We start from the raw sequence: 23,097 nt of genomic DNA, 5'->3' as shown, positions 1-23,097 counted from the left end.
ACTAGTGTTTGGATTAAGGATGTGCTCTGAGACTACTTGCCTCTGGAGTCCAGAGCACACATGAGAAAGAAATGCCCCAGTATGTAAAACAAGAGTGAGTTCAGTGTGAAAAGCACAGCTGGTAGCTAGGTGAGGAAAACATGGCCCAGGACTTGAAACATGTACAGTGTCAGGAGAGGCAAGGCTCCTTTCCTGAACTAGCTTAGCAATGGCCACTTTCCTGAGAAGAAAATCTGTGTGTGCAACTGAGTGTATTTCTTGGATTTTCTTTGTCTTGATGTCTGTTTCTTTGGAAAAGATTCTAGTATTATTTATGGCGCATGCCACTGTTAACCTAGTAGTTTCTATTGCATGGGCAATATCAATGGTCCTGACTTTCTTCATAACCACCTTCTGATCTCTTGGGCAGGTATGCTGAGATAACAACGGTTATTTCTATTGTGATTTTTCTCTCTAATATGACACTGTGGAATCATTAAGGAATCATTCAAAAGATTTCAGACTTTCTCTAACAGCCAACAAGTATAGAACTCAGTATTGACCACAAATAATGACTTATTGTACAGTCCATACTGTAAGATAATATGATTTCAAATGTTAGAAATTTAAGAGTCTTTAACAATTATATTTCCCTCTTTTCTGTTGCAGTGAGGACATTGCACTTCTTTTTAAATATTTACTCCACAAAATATGTTCAATGGAGTAGGAATAAGGATGAGTCCTGAAATACTCATTTGAGGATCTGACAGTTATGGGACCATCCAGCACCTTGAATTCTGACTCATGCTTATAATTATAAAATACATTAATTTTGATTTTCAATTTCAAATCTGAATATGAATGTACTAATATGAAAATTTTGTCATAAGAAACAAGGTCTTTTCAGCTTATTTCACTGTATTCATCTATTATCTAAATTAACTGCCACATTTTAGTGTTTAGCACTAGAAAAAAAATTAGAGATCTGACATCCATGTCCTACCATAGCATGCATCAATCTAATGAGTCCATTAGTACAAAACACCTAACGATCATTACCTCAATTTGTGAATGCAATATATTTTACAGTTGTCAGAGAATATTCAGGCTTAATGTCATGATATTTAGAAATGGCCATTTTCTGGAAACAATGTTGCCATATAGTGCCTCATTAAACTGTGAGCCATATTTGAGGGAATTTCAATTAAAAATATTTTTAGACATAAAGGGACTTTCAAAATCCTTTATTTTATTTTCAATAAACTTTTGTCCTTTGGTTAAACATTATAAAATAGTTTTATTTAGTAAGATATCTTATTATCAAAAAATAAGCATCCTTATTAGCATTATTGGAAACTGAAAAACATTCCTTAAAATTGATATAAAATAAATGCTAAGGAATTTTAGTACATTAACTTTGATAACAGGTCACTAAGCTCTGAAAATGGAATGTGTCCAAGTATCAGCGATCATGACTCTGGGGATAAAATGCACATTCTAGGATGAATCCTCCATAGATATGAGGGACTTAAATCATGGAATTTCTTCAGATAGCACAAAACTCAGAGGATGTTTTATAGTAAACTCTCACTCTGCATGATGACGATGTGTTCTATATTTACTATTGGTATGTTTATAATAACACAGAGAAGAACCTCATCCACCCACAGCATGGATGGAGGCCTCTCTCTTCATGCATAATCCTCACTTTGTTTTCAGAAACTCACGCTCCTTAAAGGTCTTCTGTTCTTTTTTGCTTTCAGATCAAGTCACATTCAGAAGCAATACATCTCATCTCTGTACAGAAGTGTAGGGCTCAGCCTCCTGTGAAGCCCTTCAGCTCAAGCATTACTGAGTAGTTCTCAGAAAATCATTTAGAAGGTTTGAGTCTTTCTCTAACAGCCAACAAACATAGAACTCAGGATTTGACCACAAATAATGACTTATTATACAGTTCATACTATAAGATAATATGATTCCAAATGTTAGAAATTTAAGAGTCTTTAAAAATACAGAATTTGACTTCTGGGAAAGCAAACAAATCAATTACAAAGCCTATAATATGTCCATGAAGGATAAAATACTTTGGTTCTTTTATTCCCCAACAATTTATCTGGAAAAGAATACTTCTTGCAGAAGGTTGAACTTTTTTCTTGAGGAGTCAGCCATACATACTTTTTACTTTCCTATATGGACACAGAACAATGTAAACTCCTCTATCATGCATATTTCATAAGAATTTCCTCTACTCTGGGGTTTCCTTCATCCCTTCAGCCCCTACAATCCTTACAAGTTTCTGTCTGCCATATAATTAAAGATTTACTCTAAGAAATCTTATTCTCTGATAATCCACAGGATGTCAACAAAGTTTTTAAATGACTAAATTAACCCTTCAGCAATCCTGTGGAATGCAGATGAAATGTCAGATGAATGAAATGAGTTAGTGTATGAACCTTCTGGTTTTCACTTGCATACAAGAGCAGAGCCTCCACACACCAACCTTAGACAGAGAAAGCTTGACCCCCAGGAGTGCTGACATATCCAGGCTCACAGGCTCACAAAGATACTGGTTGACCTCCAGTAGCTCTGACACACTCACAGGCTCACAAGAGGGAGAGGCTTCCTTCAGAGATAGCAAGGCCAGCTAACACCAGAGATAAACAGATGACTAGAGGCAAATGCATAAGCAGCAGAAACCAGTGGTACTTGACATTACCAAAAACCAATAAAAAGAAAAGAAACAGAAAAAGGAAAAGAAAGAAGAAAAAACTTCTCCAATTAAGATAAAACAAATAAACAAATGAACAATTTACCAACTAAAGCCAAGTCCTGGATACCCCAACACAACTGAAAAGCAAAATTCTGATCTAAAATCCCTTCTCAAGATAATGATAGAGGACTTTATAAGAAGGACAAAATAGCTCCCTTAAGAAATGCAGGAGAGGGAATGGATAGCTTAGTGGTAGAATTTTCACCCACCACCCAGAGGTCAGTTCTATTCGCTGTCCATGTCATTCAGTCAAGGTTGTGGGAAGGAGAAGAAAGCAATAACAAGGAGGAAGGAGGGAGAGAGGGATGTGGGACAGAAAGGAGACATGGGGGTCAAAGGAGAGAGGAACATGATCTGGTATTGAGTGGGAGAAAAGAACTGAAGCCTGAGGGCCAGTAGAAAGAATGGAAAAAGGCAACCTCAGGAAATAAGAGGTTGGGGGAACCCTCCAGAATGTATCAGAGACCTGGGAAGCAAAAGTCTCAGCAGTCAAACAGAGGGATCCTAGATGAAATGCTCTATAGTGGGAGAGGGAACTTGTAGAGTCCACCTCCAGGAGATACAGGGCATCTAGTGAAAAAGATGTGGTTGGTATCCTACAATCAAAACTCTTGACTCATAATTGTTCCTATCTGAAAGAACTGCAGCGATGGAAATGGAGAAAATCCTGAAGAAAGGAAGGTCCAGAGATAGGCCCAAAGTAGGATCCAGCTCAAGGGGAAGCTTCAAGGCCTATTACTGAGGTTATGGAGTGTTCACACAAAGGTACCTATCAAAACAGCCCTCTGAAAGACCCAACAAGCAGCTGAAAGAGTCAGATGCAGATATTTGAACCCAACCAATGGAAAAAAGCTGCACACCCCTATGGGTGAATTAGGAAAAATTTGGAAGAAGCTAAGGAGGAGGTCTATCATATAGAAGGTCCAGTAGTCTCAATTAACCTGGACTTCTGAGATCTCTCAAACACTGGACCACCAACCAGGCAGCATGTACCAGCTGATATGAGACCCCCAACACATGTAGAACAGAGGACTGCCTGGTCTGGGTTCACTCATAGAAGATGCACCTAATCCTCAAGAGATTGGAGGCCCCAGGGTGTTTATAGGTCTGGTGGGGTGGGGGTGAAATGAGGACATACTAGTAGAGACAGGGATGTGGATAGGAGGTATGGGATGTGGAACAGTTAGAGTATGGACCAGAAGGAGAATAAAATCAGGAGTGTAAAAAAAAATGAAGAAGAAGAAGGAGAAGAAGAAGAAGAAGAAGAAGAAGAAGAAGAAGAAGAAGAAGAAGAAGAAGAAGAAAGAAGGAAATACAAGAGAGTGCAGGTAAACGGGTAGAAGCCCTAAAAGAGAAACACATAGATTCCTTAAATAAATACAGAAAAACACAGTGAAACAGGTGAAGGGATTGAGTAAAACCATCCAGGATTTAAAAATGGAAGAAAAGAAAACAATAAATAAATCACAAAGCGAGACAACCCTGAAGATAGAAAAATTAGGAAAGAGAGTAGGATCTATAGATGCAAGCATCACCAACAGAATACATGATAGAAGAGAGAATAGAGAAAGAAGAAAGAATTTCAGGTGAAGAAGACACCAGAGAAAACATTGACACAACAGTCAAAGAAAATGAAAAATGAGAAAAGCCTCTAACCTAAAACATCCAGGAAATCCAGGACACAATGAAAAGACCAAATTTAAAAATAATAGGTATAGAAAACATCAAAGATTCCAAACCCTAAGGGCCAATAAACACCTTCAAAACAATTATAGAAGAAAACTTCCCTAACCTAAAGAAAGAGATGACCATAAATATGCAAGAAGCCTCTAAAATGCTAAATATATTAGACAAGAAAAGAAATTCCTCCTATCACATAATAATCAAAATAGCAAATGCACAGAACAAAGAAAGAATATTAAAAGCAGAATGGGGAAAAGGTCAAGTAACATAAATGCATACCTATCATAATTACACCAGACTTCTCAACGGAGACTCTTAAAGCCAGAAGATCTTGGGCAGATGTCATACAGACCCTAAATGGGCAAAACATGCCAGCCCAGGCTACTATCATCAGAAGTCTCCATTAACATAGATGGAGAAACCAAGATATTCAACGACAAAACCAAATTTAAACATTATTTTTCCAGAAACCCAGCCCTGCAAAGAATAATTGATGGAAAACTCCCATACAAGGAGAGAAACTACACCCTAGAAAAAGCAAGACATTAATCTTCTCAAAACAAACCCTAAAGAAGAGAGTCACACAAACATAATTCTACCTCTAAAAACAAAAATAACAGGAAGCAACAATCATTGGTCCTTAATACTTCAATTCCTCCCAAAAAAGATATAGAGTAACAGACTGGATACAGAAACAGGGCAAAACATTTTGTTTCACACAGAAAACACACTTCATTGACAAAGACAGACATTACCTCAGAGTAAAAGGCTGGAAAAAAGTTTTACGAGCAAATGGTTCCAAGAAACAAGTAGGATTAGCCATTCTAATATTCAATAAAATAGACTTGCAACCAAAAGTTATCAAAAAAGGTGAGGAAAGACACTTTATACTCATCAAAAAAAATCTAACAAAATGAACTCTCAATTCTGAACATCTATGACCCAAATTCAAGGGCACACAAATTTGTAAAAAAAGAAAAAAATGTTACTAAAGCTCAAAGCACACATTTTAGCTCACACGATAATAATGGGAGACTTCAGTACCCCACTCTCACGAATAGACAGATCATAGAAACAGAAACTAAAGAGATACACAGTGAAGCTAAAAGAAGTTATGAATCAAATGTATTTAACAGATATCTACAGAACATTTTACCCTAAAAAAAAAATACCTTGTTCTCAGAACATCATGGTACCTTCTCCAAAACAGACCATATAATCAGACACAAAACAAGCCTCAACCAATACAGGAAATTTGAAATGGTCCCATGCATCCTATCAGATCACCACAGACTAAGGTTGGTCTGCAATATTAATAAAAGCAAGAGAAAACCCACATACTCATGGAAGCTGAACAACTCTCTATTCAATGATAACATGGTCAAGGAAGAAATAAAGAAAGACTTTTTAGAATTTAATGAAAATGAAGGGATAACATACCCAAACTTATGGGACTCAAGAAAAATTGTGCAAAGAGGAAAATTCATAGATCTGAGTGCCTTCATAAAGAAATTGGGGAGAGCACACACCAGCAGCTTAACAGCAAATCTGAAAGCTCCAGAACACTAAGAAGCAAGTACACCCAAGAGGAATAGATGACAAGAAATAATCAAACTCATGACTGAAATTAACCAAGTAGAAACAAAAAGAACTATACAAAGAATCAACAAAACCAGGAGCTGGCTCTTTGAGAAAATCAACAAGACAGATAAGCCTTTAGCCAGAATAACCAGAGGGCATAGAGAAAGTATCAAAATTAACAAAATCAGAAATGAAATGTGGGACATAACAACAGAAAGTGAAACAAATAAAAAAAATCATCAGATCCTACTACAAAAGCCCATATTCAAAAAAACTGGAAAATCTAGATGAAGTGGATGCTTTTTCTAGACACATACAAGGAACCAAAGTTTAATGAGGATCAGATAAACCATCTAAACAGTTCAGAAACCCCTAAAGAAATAAAAGCAGTCATTAAATGTCTCCCAACCAAAAAAACAAAACAAAAAACCAAAAACCAAAAAACACATACAAAACAAAAAACAAAAAACCCAGGAACTAATGGTTTTAGTGCAGAATTCTATCAGCAGAAACAGAAGGATCACTACCTAATTCATTCTGTGAAGCCACAGTTACACTGATACCTAAAACACAAAGACTCAACAGAGAAAGAAAACTTCAGATCAATTTCCCTTATAAATATCTATGTGAAAATAATCAATGAAATTCTCGAAAACCAAATCCAGGAACACAACAAAATGATCATTCACTAGGATCAAGTAGGCTTCATCCCAGGAATGCAGGGATGTTCAGTATGTGGAAATCCATTAATGTAATCCACTACATAAACAAAGTCAAAGAACAAAAATGTGATCATCTTATCAGAATGTTTAAAAGCATTTGACAACACCTCTTCTTGCTAAAAGTCTTGGAAAGATCATAACATTAATGCCCATATCTAAGCATAATAAAAGCAATGCAGCAAACCAATAGCCAACATCAAACTAAATGGAGAGAAACTTGATGCAATTCGACTAAAATCAAGGACTAGATAAGGCTTCAAACTTTCTCCCTGTCTATTCAATACAGTACTCAATGTTCTAGCTGGAAAATCTAGACAAATAAAAATATAGGTCAAAGCAATACAAGCTGAAAAGGAAGAAGTGAAGATATCAATATTTGCAGATGATTAGGTAGTATACTTAAGTGACCTCAAATATTCCACCAGACAACTACTAAACTTGGTAAACAACTTCAGCAAAGTGGCTGACTATAAAATTAACTCAATCAGTAACCTTCTTCTACTTAAAGGATAAACAGGCTGAGAATGAAGTCAGGGGTACAACACCCTTTATAATAGTCACAAAAAATATAAAATACATTGGTGTGACTGTAACCAAGCAAATGAAAAATCTGTATGACAAGAACTTCAAGTCTCTGAAGAAAGAAATTGAAGAAGACTTCAGAAGATGAAAAGATCTCCCATGCTTGTGGATCTGCAGGATTACTATAGTAAAAATGCCTAGCTTACCAACAGAAATCTACAGATTCAATGCAATCATTATCAAATTTTTCAAGGACCTTCACATAAAACCAGATACACTGAATCTAAGAGAAGAGAAAGTGAGAAAGAGCCTTGAACACATCAACCCAGGGGAAAATTTCCTGAACAAAATAACAATGGCTCAGGATCGAAGATCAATTTATACAAATGGGATCTCATAAAATTCAAAAGTTTCTGTAAGGCAAAGGAAACTATCATAAAACAAAATGGCAATCTACAGATTTGGAAAAGATCTTTGCAAACCCTACATCTGATAGAAAGCTACACAGATAATTCTAAACTGAGGAATCCCGAATGGGTGAGACACACCTAAAGAAATGGTCAACATTCTTAGTAATTTGGGAAATGCAAATAAAAATGTCCCTGAAATTCCACCTCACACCAAACAGAATGGCTATGATCAAAAATTCAGGTGACAGCGGATGGTGGCAAGGATGTAGAGAAAGAGGAACACTCCTTGATTGTTGGTCGGATTGCAAGCCTGTACAACCACTCTGGAAATCAGTCTGGTGGTTCGTCAGAAAATTGAACATAGTACTACCTGAGAACTCAGCTATACCACTCCTGGGCATATACCCAAAAGATGTTCCAATATATAACAAGGACACATGTTCCATTATGTTCATAGCAGCCTTATTTATAATAGCCAGAAGCTGAAAACAACACAGATGTCCCTCAACATAGCAATGGATACAGAAAATGTGGTACATTTACACAAATGGACTACTACTCAGGTATTAAAAACAATGAATTCATGAAATCCTTAGGCAAATGGATGCAACTTGAAAATAACCCAGTCACAAAAGAACACACATGGTATATACTCTCTGTTGAGTGGCTGTTAGCCAAAAACCTCAGAATATTCATGATATGACCCACAGACCATATGAAACCCAAGAAGATGAAAAAACAAAATATGAATGCTTCAGTCCTACTTAGAAGAGAGGAACAAAATAATCTTGGAGGTAAAGGGAGGAAGGGAACTGAGAGGGAGAGAAGAGGGGGGGATAAAAGGGGAGGAGGATCAGGTGTGGGAGGAGAAAGGGAAGAAATAGAGAGGGTAAGGTATTTAAATGGAGATATATAACAGTGAATGATGGGGAACCACTGGTAGCCACTAGAAAGTCCCAAATGCCAGAAATGCAAGAGGTTCCCAGGACCTAATGGGGATGACATTAGCTGAAATATCCAACAAAAAGGAGATAGAACCTGTAGAGACCATATCCAGTGGTTAGGCACGGCCCCCCTGTTGAGGTATGGGGCCACCCATCCATCTCAAAAATATTAACCCAGAATTTTTCTTGTCTAGAGGAAATGCAGGGACAAAGAGTGGAGCACAGATTGAAGAAAAGGCCATTCAGAGACTGCCCCACCTAGGGATCCATCCCATCTGCAGACACCAAACCCAGACACTACTGCTTATGCCAAGAAGTGCTTGCTGACAGGAGCCTGGTATAATTGTCCCTTGAAAGGCTCTGCCAGAGCCTGACCAATACAGATGCAGATGCTTCAAGCCAACCTTCAGAATGAATACAGAGACCCCAATGGAGGAGTTAGGGAAAGGACAGAAGGAGCTGAAGGAGTTTGCATCCCCATGTGAAGAACAACAATATCAACCAACCAGAACCTCCCAGAGCTCCCAGTGACTAAAACACCGACCAAAGAATACAACACATGAAGAGACCCATGGCTCCAGCTGCATATATAGCAGAGTATTACCTTATCTGGCATTAATGGGAGAGGAGACCCTCGGTCCTTTGGAGAATAGATTCACCATCATAGGGGAATGCTAGGGTGGTGAAGTGGAAGTGGATTGGTGAGTGGGGAAACACCCTCTTCTAGACACATACAAGGAACCAAAGTTTAATGAGGGGGGGAGGAAACTGGGAAGGGGTATAACATTTGAAATGTGAATAAATAAACAGTAAAGATTTTTAAATCAAGTCAAATGTAGAATATCTTCAAAAATAATCATTAAAGGATACAAAAGAAATCATTTATTGTGCACAGACACAAAAACATGTACAGAACATGTACACAGGATATATGTGCATGCACATGTGCAGGCAAACACACACACCTACATACACTCAGATAAAGAGGAGAGAGAGAGGAGGGAGGGTGGGGGAGGGAGGAGGAGGGAGGGAGGGGGAGAGAGGGAGAGGGGAAGAGGGAGGGAGAGGGAGAGCAAAAGAGGGAAGAAGGGAAACAAAGGCAGAGAGTGAGGAAGAATAACATACAAGTGCACACACATGTACAGAGACAGGAACACACCTACAGAATATTTCTATTTGAAATTCAGTGTCATCATAGCAAGGTACTCTAGGTTTTGAGATATTCTGTTATTTAAACAAATGACTCAAATTGTTATCCAATTGAAGGTAGGAAACTTATCACTCCAGTTCACACTGACATCAGTATTTCCAAGGAATATATGAAAATGATGCAAATTTAAATGTCGAATTACTCACTTCCCATTTAAAAAGAAATATTGATTCTTCTTCTCAAATCTCATGTTCAATAGATGTAAGCATCTCCGCTCCATGATAATAGCCTCCTTTCTCTTCTGTGATCTATGTCTGTATCTAAGTTGATATTTCTTTTAAATTTATAACTTAAAATAACATAATTTTAAGCTAATTAGTGAAGTAATTTATATGAGATGAAAAACAAGAGTAATTTATATCTTCTACCTGAATTTTATTTTCTAATGCATGGTGTGTGTAGTGGCACTGATGTATCAAGACACTGTGGAAAAAATCAATAGACTTATTTCTTTTTCTTTTCCTATATATTCTTCTTTAAAACTCATAATAGAATAGAAGAGCTCCAAAACTTTATTGTCCCATCCAAACACAAAAACATCCATTTTTTATATCCGGAAAATCCTGGATGGATCTAAACTAAAATTCAAGGCCTTTTCAAATATTTTCTCTTCATTCTTATCTCAAGTCTAGAGGAGTAGCGCACCTGTGGAGGGGAATGAGTTTGATTTGTTTCTTACAGGTTGTTTCATTTATTATATGTTTCACTTATTTGCTTAAGTTATTATATTTGTTTGCCTATATTCTGCCTTGGTTTTATTTCTTCATTATCCAGGATCATAATGGAAAAGAAAGAATGGAAGAACGCACATATGGACCAAAACTATAATTACTACATCAACTCAATGGCTGTATTGTTTCCTGATAAGCACTAACAGATCAGTTTTTACTTTTAAAGATCTGATCTAAAAGCTTTTCCCTGAGGACCAGCTTTTAATAATCCCTAACTGATTTCTAAATATTTTTTCTTATGCACAGAGATAAGTGTAGTTGTTTTTAAAATAGACTGTGGCCATTACAGAAAAGCACAACTAATCAAAATGCAGAGCCTGTACCCAACTGATGCATTTACAAAACAATTTCTGTACACAAAACTCAGTTTTTGGTACACTGAGGATGCAGATGGATCCCAAGAACCAGAGAAATTGGAAGTTTTCTCTCCTGGAAATGTCATAGAAACTACACACATTATCTCTTAGAAACTTGACTGCTGAAGCATGGCCTGGAAAAGAGTAAAAGCAAGAGGCATTCTAACATGGAAAGGGGAGAGCTCACAAGGCCTCCACACTTGACAAAGCACTAGACAACTAAGAAATATACAGAACAAGGGTAATAATCGCTCTCATTGAAGAGATACCAAATAGTCACCTTTCTTAATACTGTGTGCATACATGTAGTCATATATGTATATACACATACACATATGCATATACAAATACATATGTAATAACAAAGAAAAAATCTATGAACTTGAAAGAGAGCAAGGGTACATAGAAGGGCTTTGTGTAAAGAAACTAAGAAATTATATAACTTTTATAACTTCAAAAATAAAATAATTAAAATTATTATCCTAATTTTTTTCAAATTCATATGTTAATTATGTATTTGCATCATCCCCACCTCTCCTTCTCCTTGGAATTTTTCCTGAATCTCTCAGGATCCCTTAAATTGATGATCTCTTTGTAATATTATCACCTATACAATATGAACTATACACATCTAGATCTATATCCTACTGAATTTATTAAATTAACATTGTTGACAAACAGCTGGCTTATTTCTTTAGAGGGAGCAAAGTGAGTGTACAACATATTTCTCCTGGCCTAAATAGGCATTTTTTCATAGGCATTTTCCTCATATTTCCTGGAATATTTTCTATTCTCTGCAGCCTAAAGGTGGGTGTGGCCCAAAGATTCATGTTCTGCTCCTCTCTCATTCAAGAAGCCTTGTGTTCTGTAGCCTTGATTCTGAATAGTTGCAACTTTAATAATCATAACAACAGGGAAAGGACACCTTACCAAGAACCCGAGAGTAAGAGAAAGTGCAAATTGAACTTCATTTTATATATAAATGCAGAGGTAATCAATTCTTATCTGAATAATATACCACCAGATTTTAAACCCATGATGTGCAGCTAAAACCCCTGTTTTCCTTCTAAGTAACACTATTATTAGTTGGAGGTATTTACATGGTCAGAACTGTAGTATGTTTTCTAGGGCGTTCACTGGCTACATAACTTGTGAGTCACTCCCCTCTATCTCATTAATTTGAACTATAATTCACTGCTATCCATAAAATCATTTGTTCAGGCATTTTACCTAATGCCAATTCAGTGAAGGGAATCTGGTCAATCACTTGCAAAATAGACAATGCATACTATTTTCTTTTAAAGTTTAATCATGCTGTTGTAAATTACAGAATTTCCTTTTGTGTGAACATGTGCAGCATGTATTCTTCATCCATTCATTATTCATTGGATTTCATTGACTTGGTTATTGTGAATAATGCTAAAATAAACATGGTGGTGAAGATGTCTGTGATATGTAGGTTTCTAATCTTCTGTGTGTACACCTAGATGTTAGACTGTTCTATATGCCAATTCTATGAACAGTTTTAGTTTGTCACTATGATATCAATTTATAAGTGACAAGTTCTCCAGCATTTGTAGATGGCTACATGATCTAGTTGACCTGTCTAGAAACTTGAAATATTCCATTTTCAGAAGGAGGTGGTTATATTCAAATGCACACCTTTCTCTGCCCCTCATATGTCTATGCCTCTTGTACTTTTTGTCTGCCTGTCCCTTCATTGTATCCCACTATGTCTATGATCAATGTCTCAACTTGGATGCAAGTCACAGAAGCGGAAACAGACTTAACTTAAAATGTTCATAAGAACCAGAGCCAAACATGATGGTTCGTGGCTATACCCCTGGCATTTGCAAAGCAGAGGCAGGTGGATCTCTGAGTACAAAGACAACCTGCCATACAAAAGAAAGTTCCAGGCCAGCACACTTTGTCCTTTGAAAGAAATTCAGCTTTTCACTTTTGCTTTCCGTTGGGCTTTTCTTTTCATAAACATATTTCCATTGCTTGTTATCCATTCTACTACTTCTTCTGTAATTTACTTGTTTGTATTCTTTATCCATTTTCCTGAGATATAATATTTCTATACTTGCACAAAATGGAAATTAACTTTTTGACAGAATCTCATATTTGCAAACACTTAATCTTCTTTTTTTTCCCTAATATATTTGGTTACCTTGTTGTTTGTATATAATATATAGTTGATTATTTTCAAATAAAATATTTCATATTAAATTACATATTTTCCTTAACTTTCTTGCTTTCTTTTCTTCATAAATGTGGACTAGTTAAGTCAGCACAATTCATCAAAAAGTCTATGTTTTTCACAGTTATTTGAGAGTGACTTTTTCTATTTGCTTTCTTTTATTAGAATATATTTTCAGTGTACTGTACTATTTTCTAGAACCTACATTCCTATCCTTCTATTAGTATTGTCAGCTTCTTTAGTTTGACATACATTTTAATATACTTTTAATATGGACTAAAATAAGATTTTCCAGGAGCTACTACACACTCTGAACACATATTTTTCTTTATGGACTATGAATCACTACAGATCTCTGAACAACAATTCCATAATGTAACCAGGAAAATTGTCACTTTTATTAGTATTACATTAAAAAGACAGTATTTTTTCATTTCTTCAATCCTTTTTTATTTATTCTTATATGAATGAATGCTACATCCATATCTTAATTACTCATTTATTTTATTCTATGTTCTGTCATGTGGCTGGTTACCTGGTCTTCAGTTTCTCTCTGGGACTAATCTCTCATGAATGAATTTTCCCAGAATCCTCTCCCTCTATTGGTAGTCCTACTTTCTAATCCTGTGTCAGCTCATTGGCCAATTATCCTTTTATCTGTGTTTGTAATTTTGCTTTGGAGCCTGGTCAGATCACCGGTGGGGAACAACCGAAAAAAGTTGACTGCCTCCTTCCAAGAACCTATCGGTAGTCAATAGCTTTGTGGGAATGAATGAAGCTATTCCATGAGCATCTTCCACATGGGCCTACTTTTGTCCTGGTCCAGCACAGGCAACCACATCTGCTGCAAGATAATGATTCCAAGGTGGCTATGAGAGCCTCTATTATGGCATTTTTTGGCTCATGTCCTTATATTTTTCCGCTTACATTCTTTCTGGCTCCTCTTCTGACATGTTCACTGAACCCGAGAGAGGGCTGTATAAATGTTTAGGGCTGAGCATTCTATTACCCTTTATTCTCTGCACTTCTCTCTATTTCTTACTGTTAATTTCAGAGAGAATTTTCTCTGATTGAGACGGAAAGTATTTTTTTTTCTTTTTTTTTAAGATTTCCTTTTTTATTTTGTGTTCGCTGTCTTTAGACACACCAGAAAAGAGCATCGTATCTCATTACAGATGGTTGTGAGCCACCATGTGGTTGCTGGGAACTGAACTCAGGACCTCTGCACGAGCAGCCAGTGTTCTTCACCACTGAGCCATCTCTCAAGCTTGGAAAGTATAGTTTTCTAAGGACATAAAAGTAACTATTTAAAAGGCAGTTTGTTGGCACATCAATTTAGTAACAGTACTAGTATGTTTCCCCCTAGGGCCTAAGGCCTCCTCAGATATGGATTTTTTTTTAAGTGGGCTTGCAGTACCAGCCATGAATTCCCTCCTGTGGAGCACTCTGAAACCTAATCAATAGTATAGTTAGCTACCCTCTGTAACAGCTTTTCTTTTTACTTTCTAGGGATTTATTTTTTTATTTATTTTTAATTCACTTTACATCCCAATCTCTGTCTCCTCTCCCTGTTCCCACTTCCCACAGTCTCTCCCTGCTCCCTCCTTCACTTCTCCTCTGAGAAAATGAAGCCTGCCCCCCATATACCCCCACTCCAGTAAGTCAAGTCTTTGCAAGACTAGGTGCTTCACCTACTGAAGTCAGACAATACAGCTGAGTTGGAGGAACAGATTCCACAGATGGAAAACAGCTTTAATGATATCCTGCTCCAGTTGTTCTGGACCCAGTGAAGACGAAGATGCACACTTGTATGCTCTTTGGTTGGTGAGTGGGTGGTTCAGTCTCTGAGAACCCCCAAGGGTCTAGGTTAATTGACTCTATTGGTCTTCCTGTGGCGTTCCTATCCCCTTGGGGGCCCTCAGTCCTTCCCTTGACTCTTCCATGAGTCCACAAGCTCCATTCAATGTTTGGCTGTGGTTTTCTGCATCTGTCTGAGTCAGCTGCTGGGTGGGGCCTCTGAGAGGACAGCCACGCTAGGCACCTGTCTGCAAGCAGAAGACTATTATTAATAGTTTCAGGATTTGGTGCTTGCCTATGGGATGGGTCTTTAGTTGAAGTGGTTATTACTTGGCCATTCTCTCAGACTCTGCTCCATCCCCTGTCACTGCATTTCTTGTAGGCAGGATACATTTTGGGTAGAAAGTGTCCCTATCTCTTTACTGTATGACTATAGATGTAGCCTCTTCAAGTTTCATATCCCTACTACTGGGAGTCTCAGTTAAGATCACCCACATTGATTCTTGGGCATCTCACTTATCCTAGGTCTCTGTCACTCCCTAGAGAGACCCCCATCCCAACTCATCACACTCAGTCTTTGATACTTGCAGATTTTAGTTCATTCTCATAGCAACCTGGCAATATTTCCCAATTCTCCCCACATCTGATTCCAAACCCACCAACCAATTCCCTTCCCCATTCCCTATACCACCCAGTTTCCTTGTTCTTTCTGTCTCTTATGGCAATTTTATTTCCCCTTCTAAATGAGATTCAACATTCTCACTAGGGCTTTAATATCCACTTATAAGCCAGTAAATACCATGCGTGTCATGTTACTTCACTCAGCATGACATTCTCAGGTTCCATCCCTTTGCCTCCAAAACTCATGGTGTTTTTTGTTTTTAATAGAAGAATAGTAGTCCACCGTGTAATTGTGCCACATTTTCTCTATTTATTCTTCAGGTGAGGTATATCTAGGTTGTTCCCCGTCTTTGAATATTATAAATAAAGCATCTATGAACATAGTTGAGCAAGTGTCTTTGTAGGATGGCAGAGCATCTTTTGCATATATGCCCAGGAGTAGTATAGCTTAATCTTAAGATAGAACTATTCCCAGTTTTCTGAGAGAATGTCAAATTGATTTCCATCGTGGTTGTAAGTTTGCACTCCCAACAGCAATAGAGGAATACTCCCCTTGTTCCACATCTTCACCACCATAAGATATCACGTGAGCTTTTGATCTTAATCTCAGCCATTCCTACAGGGATGAAAGAAAGTATTCTTGAGCTGTTTTACTTACTCCAGATCAGCAGGCCTGATGGAGCTAGGATGAGAGATGGTAGGAGAATGGGATCCAGCAGGGATATCAGGCTGCTCAAGGGGACTGGGAGTGTTCCAGATGACTCAGCCAGCAGGGAAGATGGGCACTGGAAGGGAATCTAGTCTGCATGCTTCAGGATCAGCAGGTCTGATGAAGGTGGACAGAGAGGTGGCAGGAGAAAGGAGATCCACAGGGGACAGCAGGTGGCACAGGGCAGGAGGGGGTGCGCCAGAAGTCTCAGGAGGCAGAGAAAATGCAGAAGGGGATTCTAACCTGTATGCTCTGGAGAGGCAAGTATGTTGTAGGTGACAGAGATGTGACAGGATAACATATTCAATCCTTTTCAATTCTGCAATAGAAAACTTAAGATTTATTTAAATATTAGTGTTCTTTGGCATTTTATACTGGTGGCACTGCATCTTTTTTTTTCCAACTTCACTCTACTTGTTTTGTTGTTGCTGATTTTGTTGTTGTTTTTCTTTTTCTATTCTTTTTTTATGCTCCAAATTTTTTTCACCTTCCAGTCCATCCTCCAACTGTTCGACATCCCATATCTCCCTGCTCTGTCTCCACTAGGATGTCTCCACTTCTCCCCCCACACCCGCTCCCCACCACCAGACCTCTAAACTACCTCTATTTTCTAACTCAATGGTTCTCAGTGGTTTCCTGTACGGTGTGACCTCTTTTGGGATTGAATGACTCTTTCACAGTGGTTGCTGAAGATCATTGAAAACACAGATATTTACATTTTGATTCATAACAGTAGTAAATTTAAGTTATGAAGTAACAACAAAAATAAATTTATGGTTGGGGGGTCATCACAACCTGATGAACTGTATTAAAGGGTCACTGCATTAGGAAGGTTGAGAAACATTGTTCTAATGGGTTATTTTTAACTACTGAGCAATAATTTAAAATTTTTAGGACTTTCTTTAGTGACTGTATAAATTATTCAGAATATATTTTACTTTGCGTATAAATACCTTTTGATATTTTTGTAGAAAGAATCAAACCTTACAGTTCAATTTACTTTGGTCTGCAGTACCAAATCCAAGAGAGATCATTTGTGCTCTAAATAGATCTGATGGGTAGCTGCTATCCCCCTCTTCTGGACCCTTGACTCTAATTATCTCACCGCTGAGCCCCCACATTCTAGCCATTCTCTTCTCTTATTTCCCTTTTTGCCACTTCATTCTTGCTGCCTGCTGGAATGACACTTTGCTTCACGTTGATAATTTATAACATGAAGATCATTATGTTCTCATCATTTTTACATCAATATATTAATGCAAAAAGGTGCATAACTACAATCAAGTCTATCATCAAATAGTTTTTTAAAAAACTAATTCTTTTTTAAAACTTCTTATAAGCTATCAGTGATAGATGTATTTTTTGTATGCATGTGTCTACATGTGTGTATGTACATGTGTGTATATTTATGCATGTGTGTATTGTATCGCTACATAGATACTGCAGAACTATTTCAAAGTATAAAACTCTATGTAAACTATATTGAGGGCTAAAAGAAATGAATGCATTATGACTTCTGACACACTTGAACTAGCATCATTACCGTTACTATTTGAATTACAGATTTTTTTTTTAGCTGAGGGAATCCATGTGTTAAATCTTAATTCTGTAAAATTTCATTAAGTAGTTAATTTATTAAACTTGTGTGTGTTCACACCTGTGTTTTGAGCACACATATTAGATTGAGTGTGTAGGGGCCAGAGGACAAAAAGACTGAGTTCTGTTCTTCTACTACCTATTATTAAACTCTGGTCTCAGACTTGGAGGCAAATCTCTATATGCTGATTAATCATCCTGTATATCACATGAAATTTTTTTCTCTTAATTCTCATAATTCCTACAAAAGAATTTCTAAAAGTGACTTGAAACTGTTCAGGACATATATATGTTCTGAAAAGTATTCCTCTGTGTAGTATGGAACAGATAGTTTACTCCAGGCATAGAACATCTGTGCAGCAGTTTGAAGAGAGTATTGTTAGACAAAATGAATTTCCTGAAGGAAACAGTGGGCCAGGAGCCAGAGGAGAATGTGATAAGTTGACACAATCAGCAAATTCACACAGCAATGGTGTTGAAGATGTTTACAAGTAGGCATATGATGGAAAATTATGACATAATGTAAAAATAATTTTTAGAATCAAATAGCACTCTCGTGTATATATAAAACTGTTAAGAAAGAATAAGGCATACATAAGCAATATTCATTTAATAAGTTGATTATTAATTCTTAATGTGCGCAACAAACATCAAGAATTGTGCTATGTATTCTGGATAGAGCATGGAACACAGCAAAGGGTTGTCCTCACAAGGCTTACTGTTTTAAAGTCCTTTAGTAGGAATTTTTTTCTTTTTTTTTTTAATTGGATGTTTTGTTTACATTTCATATATTATCCCCTTACCCCATCCCCCCCCACCCGGGAACGCCCTATCCCCTCACCCCTCCTCCTGCTTCTTTGCGGATGTACCCCTACCTACCCGCCCCCCACTCCCACCTCTCCACCCTCAAATTCCCGCCCACTGGAGCGTCCAGCCTTCATGAGGCCAAGGATCTCTTCTCCCACCTATGCCCGACAGTAGGAATCTTAGGAAATATAATTTTAAGAATCTTGAGAAAACCAACCCAATTTATGCACACAGTAGGAGAGTCTGGATTTTGGAACAAGTATGCAGTAATCTCAGACTCCGATGGAGGCCTCAATTACTATCAGCAAATACAAATTCCCCATTTCCTGTCATCTGTTTTCTGTTTCTCTCAGACTTTTGCAGTTTTTATACACTGCTACAAAGTGACTTCTGTTTTCTATTATTCAGGGTAGAGAGTGTCTCTGAACTTGTCCCCGTAGGTATGTTGTTAGTCCTTATTCAGACTGTCAGTCTTAAAAGTTCCAAAATTAGCAAATAAAACTTGGAATTCTAGCTAGATGGAATAACTGTATCCAGAGTAAGGGGCACAGAACAGGATTAATGTAGTAACTCTTGCAAACACATCAGAAGGGTAAAGTCATGGAATTATCAGAAAGGGTGCTAAGAATACTAGTCAAGGTACCCTTTACTCAGAAAATACAGAAAATAAATTTTATTGTGTGTGTGAACGTACCAGTGGGGTGAAACATGGAAGAGGTTATATTTTTGATCAGGAACAACTAAAAAAGGCCTCAGTTTACACATTTCTACAAGACCTTTAAGAAGCACATGTTAAATCTGGTTATCTTAGCTTTAGATCAGCCAAGAGCTACTCTGTGGATGACCAATTTCATCTAGGTAAAAATCATCTCTAGTGAATTAAAACATTTTGCTCTGATAGACGGTGGATTAATTATTCTCTAGGACAGAGATTTTTTTATAGTGCTGTGTAGCTATCTGGACAAATCTTGCAAAAATGCTCATTAATTTTTCTAAGCTGTAGATGAGGACTATTTAAGCTATGATAATGGTGCCTCAAAATTACATCCAGGTTAAATTTCTAGTGTATCTACAAAAATATCTACATGCTGGAAATTAGTAAGTTATTTATAAATTATAACTAATATTTACTGTGTAATGGAATTAGATGAATGAATCAAATGATAACAGACAGGAGCAGACAAATTTGAAAACAAATGTTGGGTATTTTTATGATGAAAAATTGAATATTTTTTGAGTAATCTCGAATAACTATGGCACTAAAATAAATTTTACCCAATACCTAAGTTATTCACTGAACCTAAAGCTTTATTTGTCTGTTTTTGTTTTGTTTTATTTTTATGTTTGTTTATTTGTTTGATTTTTGAGACAGTGTTTCTCTGTGTAGACCTGGTAGTCCTGGAACTCACACTAAACCAAGCTGGACAACAGAGTCAGAGGTCTCCCAACCTCTGCTTCTAAAATACTGGGATTAAAGGTGTGTGACACCACCAACAGGCTTATAAAGCAATTTTTAGTGCTATGTCATTTTTAATTTGACTTGTAATTGTGTAATGTTTTATAACTATGGCATCATCTACTCATCCTCAAGAAAAAGGTGTAATTCTCTGGAGTTCATGCCAAGCATGGACTGCAATTTTCCTTTAAATTTCCTAGCCGCATTACTGAGAATATAAAGCTAATTTTATATGACACATATATATATATATATATACTTTCATTCAAAGGTCAGTACTTAACAATTTGTGACAAAGGATCATAGCAGTATTTCTTTATAGAGAGTGATGTTTAACTTATAAAATAAAACTAGTAATGGATTAATAAACTGTTTCAATTTTGTTAAACAAACAAACCAAAATTAATTTTATAGCTTAAATATAATGTAATAGTCCTGTTCCCAGGAAAGAGAATAATAGATTTGAAGTTCAAGATTTATAAGCATGGTTTTATTGAAATGTACTTTCAGCAAATGCAGGTGTTTGTTTATGGTGGGGAGTGAAGAGAAAGCACATGGAATTATAGAAGTACTGTCTGTGGAATATGACACAGAATTTTGGCTTAAAATTATTACTTTGTATAAATTCCATGGTATAGAAGACATCACTGCATGTATTCACTGTATAATTTCTACAGGAAAACTCACTTTGAGTTGCATTTCCCTGAAGACTAATGATGTTATACATTTCTTAAAGTGCTTCTTGACACTTTGAGATTCTTCTGTTGAAAATTCTCTGGTTAGATCTGTACCCCATTTAAAAACTTTATTGATATTTTGTGAACTTCATATCATGCACTCCAGTTCTACTCATCTCTCATCCTTTCATATGAGCCCTCTGCCCCGGGATCCCTCCTCCAAATGAAAGAAAACAAAATAGAGTCACAACAATAACAACAACAACAAATACTGTCATCAAAGTTTTAGTGTGCCACAGTGTGTCACACCACACAGTACACCATTTTGTCCACACATCTTTACTTACAAATAAATGTTCCTCACAAGTGATCATTGATCTGTTCCAAGCCTTCTGGCTTCTGCTACACTATCTATTCTGAATCCTCTCAGGGACTCCCCCCAGACATCCTGTTGTTTTCCTGTGTCAAGGAGATCATGTAGTTTTGGGTCTTAGAAGAACAGGCCTTTTATGAGCTCCAGTAGTTCATAGATGGAGTAGATGTTTGCGTGTAGCAACTATATGGGCTTGAGTTGGCAGCTCAGTGGGTCACCAAGCCAGCTCTCTTTCACTCACACTAGCAGGATATGCACTGCCTGCCCCAGCCCCTGTTAGCTCACCTAATGCTGTATTTGTTTTCTGTTTCCAATTCTTCATATGTGACCAGAAATCTAAATCACATACTAATAAATATTTCAATAAACAAATTAAATAGCATAAATTCCCAATGATAAATTTATAATTTAAGGCTTAAAAGCATCATACTCAATAAATAAACAGAGATATCCTAAATTAGCTTCAGTTTACAGGACAAATGCATTCAGTGTGAGTGACCCTTAATTCCTTTCAAGTAATGATCACTCACAAATAACTGCAAAATGAAGATAGGAACAGTACGTTTTTAAATATATAACTTTCAATAGTATAAATTTTCCTGGAGTTACTTTCCCTGAAATTTGATTCCAAGACAAATTGAAGCTTTCAAATAGCACTACCTGGTCATCTATTAGGCCATGCCACATAATAGAGTAGTTTCAAATGGAAAAGAAATGAAGCAGTGATGAAAAGGAAAAGCAAAAATGGTTTCAATTTCACAAGATTTCTACATTGTCAGGGACGAGTTAGTGGCTGTGCATGAGAAGCACCACATCCTAGCTCAGAGCCAGAGGAGACCTCAGCTCGGTGCTTCAGAAGTAGCAATGGTATGTGTAAGGCACAGTAACGCTAGGTAGGAGGTCATATATTTTTATATGGTGTAAATTTGCTGAAGAGGTCTGATCAAAATTCTTGAAATTTGTCAGTGTATGCATGTATGTATGTATGTATGTATGTATGTATGTATTACAATCATTAGCCCACACACCAAGCTTTTCTGAGGTCTTTATTTTATATGTGTGTATGTGATTGGTTCTAACTGTATAACCAACAGTGGCCTTGAATTATGCCCATTATTATATATTTGGTTAGACAAATGACCATGGTTTTCATCAATTGATAGCCATTCATATTCCAATCTGTGCTCTTTGGTGTAACATTAGTAGTCATCAAGAAACAGAATGCTTAATGGAGTCTCATTTGGTACAGTTTCTGTTCAGAATAAGATCAACCTAAGTACCAGATATTTTGCTTCTCTGTCTCTCTGTCTCTTTGTCTCTCTGCCTCTCTGTCTCTCTCTTTCTATGTCTCTGTTTCTGTCTCTCTGTATCTTCCTCCCTCCTTCTCTCTCTCTCTCTCTCTCTCTCTCTCTCTCTCTTTCTCTCTCTCTGGCATTTATTGTTATTTCTGACCCTATAGTTAGAAATATTAGGATATTTTTATAAAATACATCATGAGCTCCTACTTGTACTTCTAATTAAAATTTAAGATTACAGAGTATTTTATATATTAACAGATATTAACACAGAGACTCACAACTAGACACTTTTTAGCCTTAAATGGGATGTCTTTATCAAATCTCACTCCTTAAAACTCTGGCATATGTCCAGAAGAAACAGAAAGTGTTTTAGAGCCAGAAGTGTTTGATGACTCCATGGAAACAGCATCTTACAGACACAACAGGGTTGGTATACATAAGAATGCCATAGGGCTTAAATCATAGCAAAAAGTGGTTGGTTGCTCCTAAAGTGTTTGTGCCACAAATTAGTACTGCTATGTGTAAAAAAAAAAATACCACATACAAACTTAGATATATTGATACATTTCACTTCCAAATATGAAATGATCTATTAAAATTCTTGTTCCAGTATTTTAATTTACATGATTTAAACGTTCCATCCTTCTTCATT

This window comes from Grammomys surdaster, unplaced genomic scaffold (genome assembly GCF_004785775.1).
Source record: "Grammomys surdaster isolate TR1022 unplaced genomic scaffold, NIH_TR_1.0 325, whole genome shotgun sequence".
NCBI classification, from domain to species: domain Eukaryota; kingdom Metazoa; phylum Chordata; class Mammalia; order Rodentia; family Muridae; genus Grammomys; species Grammomys surdaster.
The sequence above is the reverse complement of the archived record's forward strand: the minus strand, read 5'-3'. Positions refer to the sequence as shown.